Source organism: Mesoplodon bidens (genome assembly GCF_964165515.1).
Source record: "Mesoplodon bidens genome assembly, contig: HAP1_SCAFFOLD_532, whole genome shotgun sequence".
Lineage (NCBI taxonomy): Eukaryota > Metazoa > Chordata > Mammalia > Artiodactyla > Ziphiidae > Mesoplodon > Mesoplodon bidens.
In genome coordinates, this window is record NW_027671287.1 from 101,956 (window position 1) to 119,451 (window position 17,496).

Here is a 17,496-nt window from a genome sequence, read left to right on the forward strand (position 1 = left end):
ATTGCTCAATAGAATTTTTGGTGATAATGAAAATATTCTATATCTGTACTATGCAAAGCAGTATTCAATAGCTACATGGAGCTAATAAACATCTTTGAAATATGGCAAATGCAACTGAGGAACTGAATTTTTAACCTTATTTTAAAATTTGTTTCCACATAAAGAATGCCACGTGGCTAGCATCTGTTGACAGATGCTAGACAGATCTACATAATATTTTAAGAACACTCTCCACTCAAAAACTCTACTATTCATTAAGTCAACCTAAATAATTTTGCCCTCTGACAAACAGAAAATAATTTATGCTTCCCTTGAAATTATCTGTCAAGACCTTTAGCAGTTAGGGGACATTATATTCTTAAAATTGACTTTGCTTTATGAAACTTTAATAATGTTGGAGTTCTCTGCCCTTGGTACCACCTTTGTGATGATGGGAAATACTGTGGATGATCAAGGACTATTTCAAGAGAACATGGAGAGAAACCGTCTGGATTTAATTTCATTATGAGGATGTCAAAATGTTAAATTACTTAAAATAAAACCCATATTGTTTTTATGCTAAGTTATAGTCTACATGTAGCTGGAAAAATGTTAAAAATATTTTTAAAGAACTACACATCTGGGCTTCCCTGGTGATGCAGTGGTTGAGAGTCTGCCTGCCGATGCAGGGGACACTGGTTCGTGCCCCGGTCCGGGAAGATCCCACATGCCGTGGAGTGGCTGGGCCCATGAGCCATGGATGCTGGGCCTGCGTGTCCGAGCCTGTGCTCCGCAACGGGAGAGACCACAACGGTGAGAGGCCTGCGTACCGCAAACAAACAAACAAAAAAATTAGAAGTATCTGAAATAAGCCTAAATTCAGAGTTAATCAGATTGGCCTGCTTTCTCAGGGGGACTGGAATTCACTGCTCTTTCCCCTCAACTCCCTGATGTCAGTGGCACTTTCCACAGATGAGGTGGCCTTCTCTGCCTACTGCAGAAGCTCAGTTCCCCCAGGCCCACTCCCTGTTTGAATCCCACCCTTGAGGCCAGGTGCCACCCTTCCCAGAACATTCGTGGTCTCATTTCAGTTTTTGACCTGCTCAGATTGAGTCCCTGTAGACTCTTTCTCAGCTTGAAACCTGATCTTCAACCCCTTTCCCTGACCTCGATGGTTACCTTCCTACTTTAGGTCTCAGGTGCTTTAGCTATAAAATGATATAGTTGCTCTTAATTCTAAAGTCTTCTTTCTAAAGCTCTACAATGTGGTGGCTCCTTGAAAATGTTTCTCTTTGCTGGTTTTAATTTTGTAGAGAATTAAAACCACAGCTACTCTAAAAGACAGTATGTTACATTGGATAAGGAAAGTGTGTTTTTGTAGTTAGATTAACAGGGATGGAAGACGACTTAGTATGTTTTAAGATACTCATGATCCATTCTAGTGAGAGTCAGGGGAAGAAGGGGAAGAGAGTTAATAAAATACCAAACCATTGTGACAAATTAAGTTAACCAAGATGTAGCTGATTAGTTACTACTTGAATAAGCCACACATATCCAATTCAAGTTTTCCTTTATTTTTCTAAGAAGGGATCCCAGTGAACTGAGTCCCATGTTCAGGAACTCCACGTTCAATGGCTTAGTCTTTAAAAACTGTTATGTTGGGGCTTCCCTGGTGGCGCAGTGGTTGAGAGTCCGCCTGCCGATGCAGGGGACACGGGTTCGTGCCCCGATCCCGGAAGATCCCACATGCCGCGGAGCGGCTGGGCCCGCGAGCCATGGCCGCGGAGCCTGTGTGTCCGGAGCCTGTGCTCCGCAACGGGAGAGGCCACAGCAGTGAGAGGCCCGCGTACCGCAAAAAAAAAAAAAAAAAAAAAAAAAAAAAAAACTGTTATGTTGCTGGAAGAAGAAATATTTCCCATCAAGTCCTAATTGATGTTTAGCTATCACGCACATTTGAAATAAATTTATTACTTTGCCTGATCTCAGTGTAATACATTCCAAAGGGGCAAAGAGCACACGAAAATTTATGGAGTCTCCATCTTCTACACTAAAGTGTGCAATAAATTACATAATATTGGGCCGTGAAATTCACAAGCCATAGAAACCACACCATTAGCAATGTATACAGTGGTAAACAGCAGGTAATGATAATCATATAAAACAAAATAGACTGTGTGTGTTGGCACTGCTGCCAATAAAGCAATCATTAAATGCATTCATAGGCATCTACGCTAGGTAAGCTCTTTGAGGGTAATTGCTATGAATTCTACATACCTGTCAGGATATTATATATAGTCCAGTTTCTACGGCCTTTATTCAGAGACGCTGAGAAACGGTTACTGTGGGTAAATTCAGACCTTTTCTCAATATAGAATTTGGTCAACATGCATTCTGAACAGCAAAATTTCACACTGCTTTCAATTTCCTACAGTAATTGCCACCTCAACAAATGCAGGATTAAGTATAATGGATTATAAGAAGTTAGAAAGGAAAGATGGAAGAAAAGAAGGAAGGTAGAAAAAAGTTGCGTATGGAGTACATCAACATTTACATAAAGAGTGGACCTAAAACTAACCTGAGGTTACCCTAAACTATTAGCGTATGATATAGAAGCATAAATGAAAAAAAAAAACCAGCAAGGAAAACTCAAAGATTCTTTTTTTGTTTACTTTACTGCATATACACGTCCGTCTTAAACAATCTATATGCTTATATCCAATAAGAGCATTGTTTTGCAAGGCTATTTGGGTTCTATCAGCAGGTAAAGGTCGGACAACTCAACTTTAGCAGAGTTAGCCTTCAGGTGAATAATTGCTTCTTTCAGGTTGTGAGCATTTCAATTTTCCAGAAATGTTTCCCAAAAAATGAAAACTAAAAGAGTCCTAGGACAGCGTCCTTTAGAAGTTTTATAGTATCAAGGTTTTTGGAGGAAGAGTATCCTTGTCGATTATCAACACAATGATTCCAAGCAGGTCAATTTATGCTGAGAATATTATATAACAGACCCCACTTCACCTCCATTATACTGACAATGATCTTCCTTACTTCAACCTTGTGCTTCTTAGTAAAGTTGAAAATACTGAGCCAAGAACAGACAGTGACAATGCCAGAGACTCAGATGTACCTATAGGTGCCTTCAGACAACATCAGTCACCCAGGCTAAAGTCCTGGTTTAAAACAGCCCAACATGAATGAATCTCAAAAACCATATGCTGAGCAAGTGAAGCCAGATCAAAAGGGCACCTACCATATTATTCAACTTACATGAAATTCTAAACTGGGCAAAATTCATCTCTAAAGATAAAAATCAGATCCGTGGTTGCCTTGGGGTGGGAGATGGGGATACTTTTGCAAAAGCCTAGGAGGAAATTTTCTAGGGTTTTAGAATTGTTATCGATCTTATGGGGGTGGTAGTTATACAAATGTGTACATTAATTAAAAGTCATTGAACCGTTGACTAAACATGTCTGCATTTTATTGTGTGTAAATGATACCTTAATAAAGTTGATTACAAAATGAACCAAAAACAAAACAAAGAAGAAGAAAAACCTCTCAAGACCTCAAAGGAAATACACTGTTTTCTTCCAGGGTACCAGATTGGAAATGAGGCACTGGTCTGTTCTACCCTCAGATTATCCCGAGGATTATCTAGTCTATTTGAAAGCACTAGAGTCCCCTATCAGAAAAACTCACCCCATGTTTAATTACTTTGATTTCTTCTCTGCCTCTTCTCCCACACGGTGAAGTCATTTACGGAAGAAAAACCAGCTTTTTCCAACTTTGCATCATCACATATTCTTTCCAAAGCTACTATTTATGGAACAAAATTTGGCTACACTTTGTAAAAATCTAGTTTTTTGAGCCTTACAAATCTTAAAAGTTAACCTATTGCCTCCTTTGGAATTTGGAAAAAAAATTATTTTGAAAATGAATAGCTGAGATTTGACATTTTTGTGTTTTGTGATTTTCTCTTCCCCTAAGAGAGAAGTGAGTAGGAATGAGAAACACATACATAAAGAAAAAACAAATTATCTTGCTGCCTTTGCATGGTTATAATTTATAGGAAGCCCTTTTCAACAATAATCTATTATCAGAATCAATAAAAATAATCTCCATGAAGGCCAGGCCAGGATATTTGTCTCTTTTTCAGCAGATTGCAATACAAACCACATTCATGGATATGCTTCTTCATGATCTTTGTAATACTGTAACAGCTGACCATTTCCTCATGCCTCTTCACCTTAACTTAAACCTGGTTTTTCATTAATGACCTCACATTTCCTTCTCTATCACTTGGTTGTCGGCCTCTTTTCCAACTCCAACTCCAACTCGCATTTCACTCTGGAACCAAAGGAAGACTCACACCTTCCTGCTTTTTAGTGGTACCGCAAGGTCATTACCATATTGTGATCACCCTGAAGAACAGCCAGACAATTGTTATTGCAGAGCCATCTGACAGTTTGTAGCTCTAAAAATTAACTAAGGACCGCATTTGTCAAAAATACCCTAGTTTAAGATTTTGGTAATATAGCAACAGTAATTCCGAAGTCATTTATGACGATCAGTGTGGGAAGCACCCTCCTTCGGGAAGATCCTTTGCCATACAATACACTTTCCCTGTCAGGTAATAAGGAAGCACGGCCGTGGAAATTAAACTTTTGTGGAAAGAAATACTTGGCTTCGAGAAGGCTTGAAGTTCATACATTTTTCTTGAATTAGATTCCCCATTAATTACATTATCCACAGAGAGGTAATTATCAGAATTATGTAAGCAGTTAAGGAGATGCTACTCCACATTCTTTCAGCTTGTTGACCTTTCTCACTTTATTTCATGTGGCTATCTGAAACATCAGTGATTTACATGTCTTTCTTTTTTTTTTAACAGATTTCTGTGTGTGTGTGTGTGTGTGTGTCCCCATGATGAAAACATCATTAAAATAAAATATCATGAATAGACTCTTAAGAAGCAGAGTCTACTTAAAGTCCTGGAAAATGTGAAAGCACTAATATTCATGGACAACTCTACACTCTGAACGCTACTCCAAATTTTATTGATCTCTATTTTGTCTAGGAGTTTTTCAAATTTTCTACCATGATCATTTGTTAGTTTTATAATTACATAATAAAGGCATTACATCATACAATCTTTTGTTATCCATTGCAGTTTTAAAACTATTCCTTTCCTTGTCCTCAGCAGATATGTCATAGATTATTAGTACACAAGCAAAGACTTTCAACATAACAGTACTTTATAGTGAGAAGAACTATACTGAGCTATCTCTATCCTAAGACAATGCACTAGGAAAGCACTAGGAATTCTTAAGCACTAGGAATACAGAGACAATCAAGGGGCAAGTCCCTTGCCTTCGAGTATACATAATCATTATAGCAAATGCTTAAATAGCACTTAGTATATAATTCACCACAGCAGTCTTATTATACTCCTTTTAAATAGGTGAGCAGAGGAAGCCACAGGGAAGTCATAGGGTCAAGCCAGAATTTGAACCTAGGTAGACTAGTACACTGTCCACGGCTTTAACTACTATGATAATATATATATATATATATATATATATATATATATATATATATATATATGTCATATATATATCTATATAACTCCAAGTATTCCGAAGTTACAAAGCACTTATCTACCAAAACTCAAAAAGGAGCACACAAAATTGCATAGAAAATAAACATGTAAAAGGTCATAAATAAACCACAATATAACCTGCTCCACATAATATACTGACTGCAGTGTCCTGGGCCTCTCCCATCCTTAGGTAGCTGGAAATTACAATAAAATAATACTTTTCACTTTTGGAAGCCACACTATCTCTCATATCAACCAACCAATTACTTCCTTATAGAGAATAGGAAATTAACCTGAATATCAGAAAAAAATATATATATATAGCATTACTGATGTAGAATCTTTATTTAAAGACAATAACTTCAATAGCAGAGGGAACTTTACCATTGCAGGCTTCAGATAACCTCTATATTTCTCAGATTTTATGCTAAATCATAAAATGCCATATTGTGTCTGAAGCTATTTTTTCAATAGTCCATTTTCTTAAATGGACTAGCAAAGCAGTAAATACTGAGGAAAATTTTGGCTCCCCAATCCTAAAGCCATTCTGATTATGCCTGGGTCATCATGGGGACATCATCGGAACTACCAGAGGACTGGCAGAAATACCAGTGGTCTAGCCAGCTTATAAATTAGAAATTATACAGAATCCAATTTTATTTTTTTGTTAAGTAATTCCTATGAGGTTTTTGGGATGTGAATGTAAAGTCCTTTGATGTGTAATCTTTATCCATTAGATAGGGAACAATGCCAATCCCCATCATAAATACGTTCCCAATCTGACACTGAAAATCCACTGTAGGGCATAGGACCTGCAAATAGGATATGAATCACACACATTCATCCACTCATTCAGACAATCCACAAATATTCATTTTTAAGTCTACTATATGCCAATAATGTACCGGGCTCTAAGATGCTACACCATGCTAAATGCTGAAACAGACATACTCAGTTCTGGCCCTCCTGGAACTTATGACCTACAGAAGTGCCTTCATTGTAAATGGTCAGGACTCAGCCAATGCTATTATCATCAGCAGGTGACCAAATGATAGAGCTTGCTTTCTAAACAAGCTCCACACTCTTTGCTTTCAACATTTTTGCTTTCCTTCAAGCCACATAATCCAGTGGTCAGTTTCTCCCAGTTAGTGAGGTTTGGGGAAAATGTACCCAGTGAACAATTCCTTGTGGCCTCACTCTTTCCTCACACTCTCCTCTGTGCTCTTGAGCTAAAGAGACCTGGATTCAAGTCACTTGCTCTAACCTTATTATTTTAAAATAGGGCTGCTCCTGCTTTGAGGATTTCCACGGGATCAACACAGTAGCAAAGCAGCACTGAATCAGAAGCAGGTAAATTTCAAAATGACAGCTCTAAAAATATCCACTCTCCTTTTGTTCTCCTCCTATCCCTTTGCTCTGAACACCTCTGCTCTGAGGCTTTGCCTTTACCCTTCTCTGATTACTGCTCCAAAAGGGTTTCCAAGAACCGGGAGTATTTATGGTTTCACTTGCTCCCAAGTCCTTGGTGGAAAAGGATGCTTGCTTTCTGATTCTTACTAATTCCACACTCACATTGTTAACACAAAAATCATCATTTAAAAAAAAATTTCCTCAGCTTCATATTTCATCTGGGCCAACACTGAAAGAATATTTTCAAAGAAACAATATCCTCTCTCCTTTGCTCTTCTGAGTTTCACGTTTTTACCTCCAGTCTCATTTTCAACCCTTATTACGGGATGCATCACCAAAATAGAAGAAAGTTCTTTCTGCTTTCCCTGTACCAGCCAATTATTCTACTTTGTTCTGTCTCTAACGAACAGAATGCGAAATCAACACAAAGCCTGATTATGTGACCTCTTCCAAGGGAAAGGTCTGAGAGTTGTCTATTTACTAATGAAGCTCAGTGTGTATTAAGGGTTGACTGAAGCAATCATCAGGAATTTTCATCCCTTAAATTAGTGTTTTCCACCAGATGCACATCGTTCATTTCAGATAATATAACTTTTAAGTTCAGGATACAACTGGACAAAAGAAAAGAAAAAAAAGTAACCAACACAACATTTGCAGTAATAACACAGTAACAGCTATCATCCTTCCCTGAGGAATTCAGCCTACTTTATGGACACAATTTAGTACAAACTCATAAGAAAGCTAACAAAGCCCAAAACCACTTCACAATAGTGTAGAGAGGTAAAGGTCAAAACTTATTACTGCCAGGCCCAGCAGACAATGGCACCTACTGAAAAGAGCACAGGACAGGAAAACCTGGAAGCCTGTGTTCCAGCTTCGGTTATTCCTGTAAGCATTGGTATGATCTGAGTGAACTCAGCCTGCCCTGCTTTTTCCGTTTATAAAAACCTACATCATCCTCTCATTAGAATGAAATGCCGCATCTGAAAAGTTGCAGATCTCTTTAGGAAAGAAACAAAACTCATGTTTCTAACCAAAATGGAATAATTCAGTCAATGGAGACATAATAAAAAGCTGCCATAAAGCAACTGTTTACTTGAAATCTATCTTTTGTGGTGTATTTATATGGGTAAGGAGTGTAAGGATATCATAAGTAGAGTTACCAATTCTTCCAGAAATCAAGGTCATTGAGTTCAGATTCCAACTTTGACCTTGACCCAGGCTTACAGAGATGTAACATGTGCCAATACCTCATATCCACCATACATGGGAGAAACAAGGTATGCAGACAGATCTTCTTCTAAGTATCCCATATGTAGTGGTTTTAATACAGGGTCTCAGATTCGTTGCCATTCTTCACATCCAGATGTGGGCATTTTCCCTTGAATTTGGGCAGGCTTTCCATGGCTTCAAACAGTAGAGCAGGGGTCAGTAAATTATGGCTGGTGGGCCAAATCTAGGCCTCTACCGGCTTTTATAAATGAAGCTTTATTGGAACACAGCCATGTTCCTTAGTATATGTATTGTTTGTGTCTGTTTTCACATCACAGCAGCGGAGCTAAGTAGTTGCAAAAGAGACTGTATGGCGTGTAAAGCCTAAAATATTGACCGTCTGACACTTTATGGAAAAAGGTCTCCAACGCCTGCAATAGTATAAAGTGATACTATGTAACATCTAAGACTAGGTCATAAAAGGTCATGCAGCTTTTGCATGATTCTCCTGGAATGCTTCAACCCTGAACGCTCATTCTTGGGATACTCTATCTTGAATCCTAACTACCACGTTATGAGAAGTCCAAGCCACATGGGCAGCCATCTATAGGCACTCCAGGCAACAGTCTTTGTTGGGCACAGTGTTCAAGTCATCCCATCTCAAGGGCCAGACATGTGAATTAAAATTATCTAGATGATTGCAGCCCCAGCCATTTGAATCCTCATGAGCTGAGGTTTCAGACATCAGTCACAGAGTAGAGACAAGCCATCTCCTCTGCGTACTGTTTGAATCGCTGACCCACAGAATCTGGGCACATATTACAATTTTTGTTTATTTCACCACTAAGTTTGGACTTCTTTATTATGTAGCAATAGATAACTACAGCACTGTGTCTGTACACAGGAGATCTACATTTCACAGAGCACATACTTTTAGATGTGAATGTTGACTGCTCAATTTCTAAGAAGAACGTATACACACATATAGGTACAAAATAGTTATGTATATGTAAATATTAGACCTATATAAACTAATCTATATTATCCATAAAATGAGGGGCCCTTGATAATGGCTAACATTTCTTTTCAGTATTTATTGTGTTCCAAGAACTGATAAATTCTTGCATTGTATGAATTTTTTTAACCCTCATAGCAACTCGCTGAGAGAAGTAATGTTATCTCTATATTATAGATGAGAAAACTGAGGCAAAAACAGATAACATGCTCAAGAGTACTCAACAAGTAAATTTTAGAGTCAAGATTGGAACCCAAGTTCTCAAGGTTTAGATCCCTTACTCTTAGTCACCAAGCTATATACTGAGTAAGGAGATGAAAGCTGAAGCCATTACCTCATGCTCAAGAAGGTAGACAGAAACTTAGCAGGCATGGTTGAAAGAAAACAGGACTTGGAGTCGTAAGTCCAGAGCCTGAGTTATGAAATGAATTCTCCTCTCATCTAGATATAGGTTTGTTTTTAGAAAATGAAAAAGATCACTGCATATTTTGATGGTTAATTTCTGTACTTAATGATTACAAAAGAATGGAATTTTACCAGGGAGCTATTTTGCAATGACATAACTTATTGATTCAAATTCAAACCTTTATTATAAATTCTTGATTCAAAAGCAAATCTTTATTAAGTCTCCGTTGCATCAGAAGTCTTTCCCATTCTTCATTTCTTTTAAAACCCTTTCCTGTCTACTCTTGGCCAAAGCTTGAAGCCTAATTTAACATTGGAAATAAAATAATGAAATAGTCATAACACAGCAATTCCAATGCCTACTGAAATGGAAGCTCTAAATAATTTTCCAGATAATTTAGGAAATCAAAAATATTTACATCATAGATGCAAAGAGAGAAGTTACTTGTGTAATAAAATAAATGGTGAGACAAAAAGTTTCTGGTCAAGTAGATTTGTTTAAATATGAACACTAATTTGAGCTCTATCCCGGTGCTAAAACCCAGTGACAGGTTGCATACAGTTTCTAAAGGGATAGTTCAGTGCATTGGGTCAAATTCATGACATAAAATGTGGTATTATTAGTAGTACTAGAAGACAGAGTGTGACTGTCTTCTTTGGGACATAGATAAAGACCCCAAGTTAGACAATATCAAGCACAAGTTATGTAGAATAAGATATTATCTCAGTCTTTGGAACATGTCATCCAGGATTGAACAAGAGGCAGATTTATTATGAAGTACATGAAGCCAGAGACAGTAAGCAATGAGTGGTAGTTGGTTAAAATAGACAGGTTTTAGAAGTAGAGGCAGGGATGTAGAAAACAAACTTAGGGTTACCAGGGGATTGTGGTGGGGAGGCTAAATTGGGAGATTGGGGCTGAAATATACACACTGCTATACATAAAATAGATAACTAATAAGAACCTGCTCTTCTTATTAGCACAGGGAACTCCACTCAATACTCTGTAATGGGCTATTTGGAAATGACTCTAAAAAAACCTAAAAGTGGATATATGTATATGTATAACGGATTCACTTTGCTGTACACGTGAAATTAACACAACACTGTAAATCAACTATATTCCAATAAAAATTTTTTTTAAAATAGGTTTTAAGAACCATAGTCAGGGAGCAGTGTGGATTGGAAAGACCTGGCAAGAAATGTTTCTGCATCCTCAGACAATGCTCCCCAAGCTGGCTATTGCAAGGGTGAGCATTTAAGAGATCTTTGACCTAAGGAGGACAGAAGATTAACAATCAACCCCAATGTGCATGAATTATTCTCCTCTGTGTTATCAGAAATCAGATGGCATCCTAGAGCAAGGGTCAGCAGATCTTTTCTGTAAAGGGTCAGATAGTAAATATTTTGGATTTTGTGTACCATACCTCTCCGTTGCAACTGCCTATCTGCTGCTGTAGCACAGAAACAGCCATGCACCATACATTAATGAATGGGTGTGGCTGTGTTCAAGCAAAATGTTATGTACAAAACCAGGAGTCAAGCGAGATCTGATCAGTGGGCCAGAGTTTGAGGACCCCAGTTCTGGGTCAGTGTTCACAGCTGAATGAGTCATGAGGCCTTAAGTTCCAGTTCTCATTGTACTAATTTCTACCTGGGTGAACTTGGGTTCATCCTTTTATTTATATGGGCCACTATATTAGTCAAGCTTCTCCAGAAAAACAGAACCAACAGCATGTGTATACAATGTGCCCATATATATTGATAGATATAGATCTAGATATCAATAATGATACCTAGATCTATATCCATATCTATATAAAGATAGAGAAAGAGAGAGAGAGATTTTAAACAATTGGTTCACACAATAATAGAGGCTTGGTCAATTCAAAATCTGCAGGTTAGGCTGTCTAGAGACTCTAGGAAGAGTTGCAGTTCAATTTCTGTAGGTCTTCTGGCAGAATTCCTTTTTGCGACAGGGAGGTCAGTCTTTGTTTTATTAAGAGCTTCAACTGATTGGATGAGGCGCACCCATACTATGGAGGATAATCTGCTTTACTCGAAGTCCAACACCAATTTAAATATGAATTTCATCCAAAACACCATCACGGAGACTACCCTGGTGGCGCAGTGGTTAAGAATCCGCTTGCAAATGCAGGGGACACAGGTTTGAGCCCTGGTCTGGGAAGATCCCATGTGCCGTGGAGCAAATAAGCCCGTGCACCACAGCTACTGAGCCCGTGTACCTAGAGCCCATGCTCTGCAACAAGAGAAGCCACCACAATGAGAAGCCTGCACACCACAACAAAGAGTAGCCCTTGCTTGCTGCAAATAGAGAAAGACCACGTGTGACAACGAAGACCCAACGCAGCCAAAAATATAAATAAATAAATAAATAAAAATTGTAAAAAACACGAAAACACCATCACAGAAATATCCAGAATAATATCTGACCAAATAACTGGGCATGGTGGCCCAGACAAATTGACATAGAAAATTAACCACCTAAGCCATAGTTTTGTCATCTTTTACTGAGAAATTTGACTTATCTGAACTATTTTGATAACTAGAAGATACCTTCTAGAGGTAACACCCTCAGGTTTTTACATGATAGGCAGCAGAGGGAAAGAGCCCATTTGTCCAGTCCGATGACACCTAAAGGATAAAATTCTGTCTTCTCTTTCCAACCCACAAGGATGAATGCCAAAAATACATCACTTATATCTGCTTTAGCTAACATAGGATAGGTCTGGAACAGACCTATGCTCCCAGTAAGCCTCATGAAATGCTATTTCATTAAGGGGAGACTTTACTTGCTAAGATTAGAAGCAAAAGAGGGTGGTGGATGAAACACTGCCCAAGGATATAAGTTCATGCAAGGAAGCAGGAGAGAGAATGGGTATCCGAAGATGTGCGCTCTAAGCCAACACTAATTCCAAAGCATCAGGTTATAATTCAGGGAGCACAACTGCTGGGGGTTTTTTCCCCCTCTTTTTTTCCCCCAAAGAGGGACAAATCAAGCATACTGACAAAGGAAGAGCATTAGTCACCACAGATAAATTCCTTTTTAGAGGTGATCTCACAAATAATTTGGCTCAGTGTAGACTATGATTTGGTTCCAAAAACCATAAGCTAGAGCATTTCATTCCAGGTCCCTCCTCAAATATCCATGATAGGTAGAAATTTGGCATCGGTAGTTCTTGAAATCTCCCCAGGTGATTATAATATGCAACCAGGGCCGAGAATCTGGAGATGTAGAGAGAATTTAAATTGAACTTTAGTTAAACAGTAAAACAAGCTCTGACTCTACTGGCTGGAGCTAGAAAAGGGATATGCATTTACTGGGATGAGAAGATAAAGAAAACCAGGGAGTAAATCAAATGCTTTACACCTGTGCTTAGCTAATTGTTACTCAGATAATTCAGACAATCTTACAGCACCTGAACCCTGAAATTCCTTAGTTCTGTTTAAAAAAAAAGTAACTCTTCAAGTAACCGAACTCTGAGAATCATGTAAATCATAAAGAAAAAGAAGAAATCTCATTTTTTGAATTAGTTGATTTCATATATACTGTTTCACTTTCATGATATTAACTAGTTAGCTTTCTTTCCATTTTATGTTTGAGGAAAGTAAGGCTTTAAAAATCTTAGTAATTTTCTCAAGGTCACTTGTTAAGGGTGTGGTAGGCAGCATAATGGCTCCTAAAAATGCCCTCACCCTAATCCCTAGAACCTATTAATATGTTACCTTACATGGTGAAGAGGACTTTGCAGATATGACTGAAGTTACAGACCTTGAGAAAGATTATCCTGGATTACCTCATGGAACAAATCTAATTGCATGAGTCCTTAAAAGTAGAAAACCATTCCCAACTGTAGAAAGAGAAAGAGAGAGATGTCTTAATAGAAGCAGAATCAGAGAGATTCAACATTTTGGGTTTTGTAGGTGGAGAAAGGGGACTCTGAGTCAAGGACTACAAGTGACCGCTGGAAGCGGATAAAGTCCAGGGAACAGAAACACCCCTAAGAGCCTCCAGAAAAGAATGTAGCTCTGCCAACACTTTTTTTTCTTTTTTAACCATCTATATTGGAGTATAACTGATTTACAATGGTGTGTTAGTTTCTGCTTCATAACAAAGTGAATCAGCTATACGTATACATATATCCCCATATCTCCTCCCTCTTGCATCTCCCTACCACCCTCCATTCCCGATCGCACCCTTGTAGGTGGACACAAAGCACAGAGCTGATCTCCCTGTGCTTTGCGGCTGCTTCCCACTAGCTATCTATTTTACATTTGGTAGTGTATATAAGTCCATGCCACTCTCTCACTTCATCCCAGATTACCCTTCCCCCTTCCTGTATCCACAAGTCCACTCTCTACGGCTGCGTCTTTATTCCTGCCCTGCCCCCTAGGTTCTTCATAACCATTTTTTCTTTTTTTTAGATTCCATATATATGTGTTAGCATACGGTATTTGTTTTTCTCTTTCTGACTTACTTCACTCTGTAGGACAGTCTCTAGGTCAATCCACCTCACTACAAATAACTCAATTTCATTTCTTTTTATGGCTAAGTAATATTCCATTGTATATATGTGCCACATCTTTATCCATTCATCTGTCGATCCTGCCAACACTTTTACTTTACTCAATTGAGACCAATGTCAGACTTGTAAGGTAATCAATTTACATTGTTTTGAGTCACTATATTTGTGGTAATTTGTATGAAAGCAATAAAAAACTATTACAGGGGTCCTACAGGAGCCAGGCTATATATTTATACTTAAGTATTTCTGAAATGAATTTAACCTTGTGATTGACAGCAGCAGCAGCTTCCAAGGGATCCCACCACACACCTGAGGCAAAAGCAGCCTAATACAAAGCAGTGACAGCAGCAGGTCACTGCCCCACACTTGGAGTAGAGGGGGACTTGATCTACTGTAGCAGCAGCATAGCCTGAATGGGAACCCATCCTCCTGTGGCACTAGTCCCATCAACATTAGTCTAATCTGCTAGCACCTGCTGCGCCAACAGGCCCAACATATACAAACCCTCCAACTCAGCAGCATTAAGTGAGCCAGACTCAGTGTTTCCTGAAACTCATATCCAATGGCACTGGAAAGCCCAGATATCACCTAATGTTATGAAAACATAAAAAAAAAACAATAACAGAAGACTGGGAACTTCAGAAAGAAAAGGGGAACAATGGAATGGGTGAAAACAAATGGGGTAAATATAAGAGACTATCATTAGCCTCATGAGTTTCTTAAATACTATCTGATGGTCAAAGCAAATATTATGACACCATCTGATGTGGTTCTCAATGTAGAGAAAGGAAATACTACAGAAAATCATACTTTAAAACTGGGGAATATTAAGAGACTAAATGGAAGTAAAATTTTGAAACTTCACTTGAAGTAATAAAACACTGATTCCAGTAGGCTATGGTAAGTTACATATGTATACTGTGATGCCAAAAGTAACCACTAAGAAAACTATACAAACAGTATACACAAATGATTATAAATAAATTAAATTAAAATGGACTTATTAAAAAATGTTTAAGTAACCCACCAGGCAAAATAAGAGAAACACAGGATTGAGAAACTAAGGTAAAAGACAAAACAAAAAATAAAATGGTAGACCTAATCTTTAACATAGCAATAATTACATTAACTGTAAATGATCTAAATAACCAAGTCAAAGACAGAGATTGGAAGAGTAGATTAAAAATTCACAAGCATGATCCAACTATATACTGTCTATAAGAAGTTTACTTTAAACATCATGATATAGGGAGTTCAAAGTAAAAGGAAGATAATGATATATCATGTGAACGTTAATCAGAAAAAGTAGGAATGGCTATATTAATATCAGATAAAGTAGACTTCAGAGCAAAGGAAATTATTAGGGGCAAACAGGGTCATTACATAAAGATAACAGGAATAATCCACCTAGATGACCCAATGATACAAAATGTGTGTGCACCAAACAACAGAACTTCAAAATACATGAAGCAAACACTGAAAAAAGTAGTAAAAGGAGAAAATTTTAAATCCACAATTATTATTTGAGACTTCAGCACAGCAATTTATAGAACTACCAGAGAGAAAAATCAGCAAGAATATGGAAGAAATGAAAACATCATCAATCAATAGGATATAACTGACATTTAAAGAACACACTCAGTAACAGCAGAATACATATTCAAGTGTCCATGGAATATTCACTCATATACTATATACTGGGCAATAAAAAGAACCTTAGCAGATTTAAATTGTAATGTGCCTAAGTGTTGGATGCTAAGACTCAGAGGTTTTCTTATTTCTTTCATTTATATATTCATAAAAAGTTAGCAGATTTAAAAGAATTAAAATCATAGAGTATGTTCTCTAGCCATAATGGAATCAGACTAGAAATCAATAACAGAAAGACAACAGGAAAATCTTCAATCACGTGAAAACTAAACATCACAATTCCAAATAACTCATGGGTAAAAAAGACAGCATCAAGGAAATATTTTTTAATGCATAGAATAAAAGGAAATGGAGATATAACAGATCAAAGTTTGCAGAATGAAGTGAAAGCAATGCTGAAAGAGAAGTCTATAGCACTAAATTGGGAAAGAAAGTGTTTCAAAGCAATAATCTAATTTTCTATATTACAACAGTAAAAAGGGAAGAGGAAAAAACACTAAACAAGCAGAAAGAAGGAAATAATAAAGATGAAATAGAAATCCATGAAACTGAAAACAGGAAAATAGGGGGGAAAATCAATGAAACAAAAGGCTGGTTCTTGGAAATAAACAATCTAATCAATAAAGATCTAGCAAGACTGATAAAGATAAAAAGATGGATGGCACAAATCACAGATATCAGAAATGCAACCAGGGATACCATGGCATATCCTGCAGGTTAATGAGGAACAAGTTGTTATGAGCAAGTCTACACTATAAATTGAAAAATGTAGGTGAAATGGGCCAATGCTTCTACACTCAAAACTACCAAAACTCAGCCAAGATGAAATAGATAATCTCAGTTTTCCTGTAACCATTAGAAACACTGTTTTTTCATTTAAAAACTCCCAAAAGGAATATTCAGGCTTAGATGTTTCACTTTTACCCAAGACATAAAGAATTAACACCAATTTTACATGATTTGATAAGAAATAGAAGTAGAAGGAACAGTTCCTAATTAAATTTATGAAGCCAGTATTACCTTGATACCAAAACCGGACAGGGATACGATAGAAAGAAGAAAACTACAGACCAATATTTTTTATGAAATTGGCTGTAAAAATCCTCTGCCAAATATTAGCAAATTAAATCCAGAAATATATAAAAAGAATAATATACCATGACCAAGTGGCATTTATTCTAGTTATGCAAAGTTGGTTAAATATTTTAAAATCAAACAATGTTATCCACCATATCCAATAGATTAAAGGGAAAAGTCATGTGATCCTATCCAATAATGCAGAGAAAGCACTTGACAAAATCCAATCCCATTCATGATTTTAAAAAAAGAAGAAAAAAGAACTCCAAGCAAACTAGGAATAGAAAAGGAACATACTGAAACTCATAAAGATGATCTACAAACAACCTATACCGAGATTATATTTAACCGTGAAAGACTGAATGCTTTCTCTGTAAGATCAGAAACAAGGCACAGATATCTGCTCTCACCACTTTTATTAAATGTATTACTGGAGGTTCTAGTAAGAAAATAAAGCAAAAATAAATAAATACATACATTTAAAAGTTAAATTTTTAAAAAGTTCATTTAAAGGATAAAAGGACTATTCCTACTATGTTGAATAGGAAGGAATATATCCTACTGAATGTTGAAGAGTAATATATCCTATTATATTGCCTAAGGAAAAG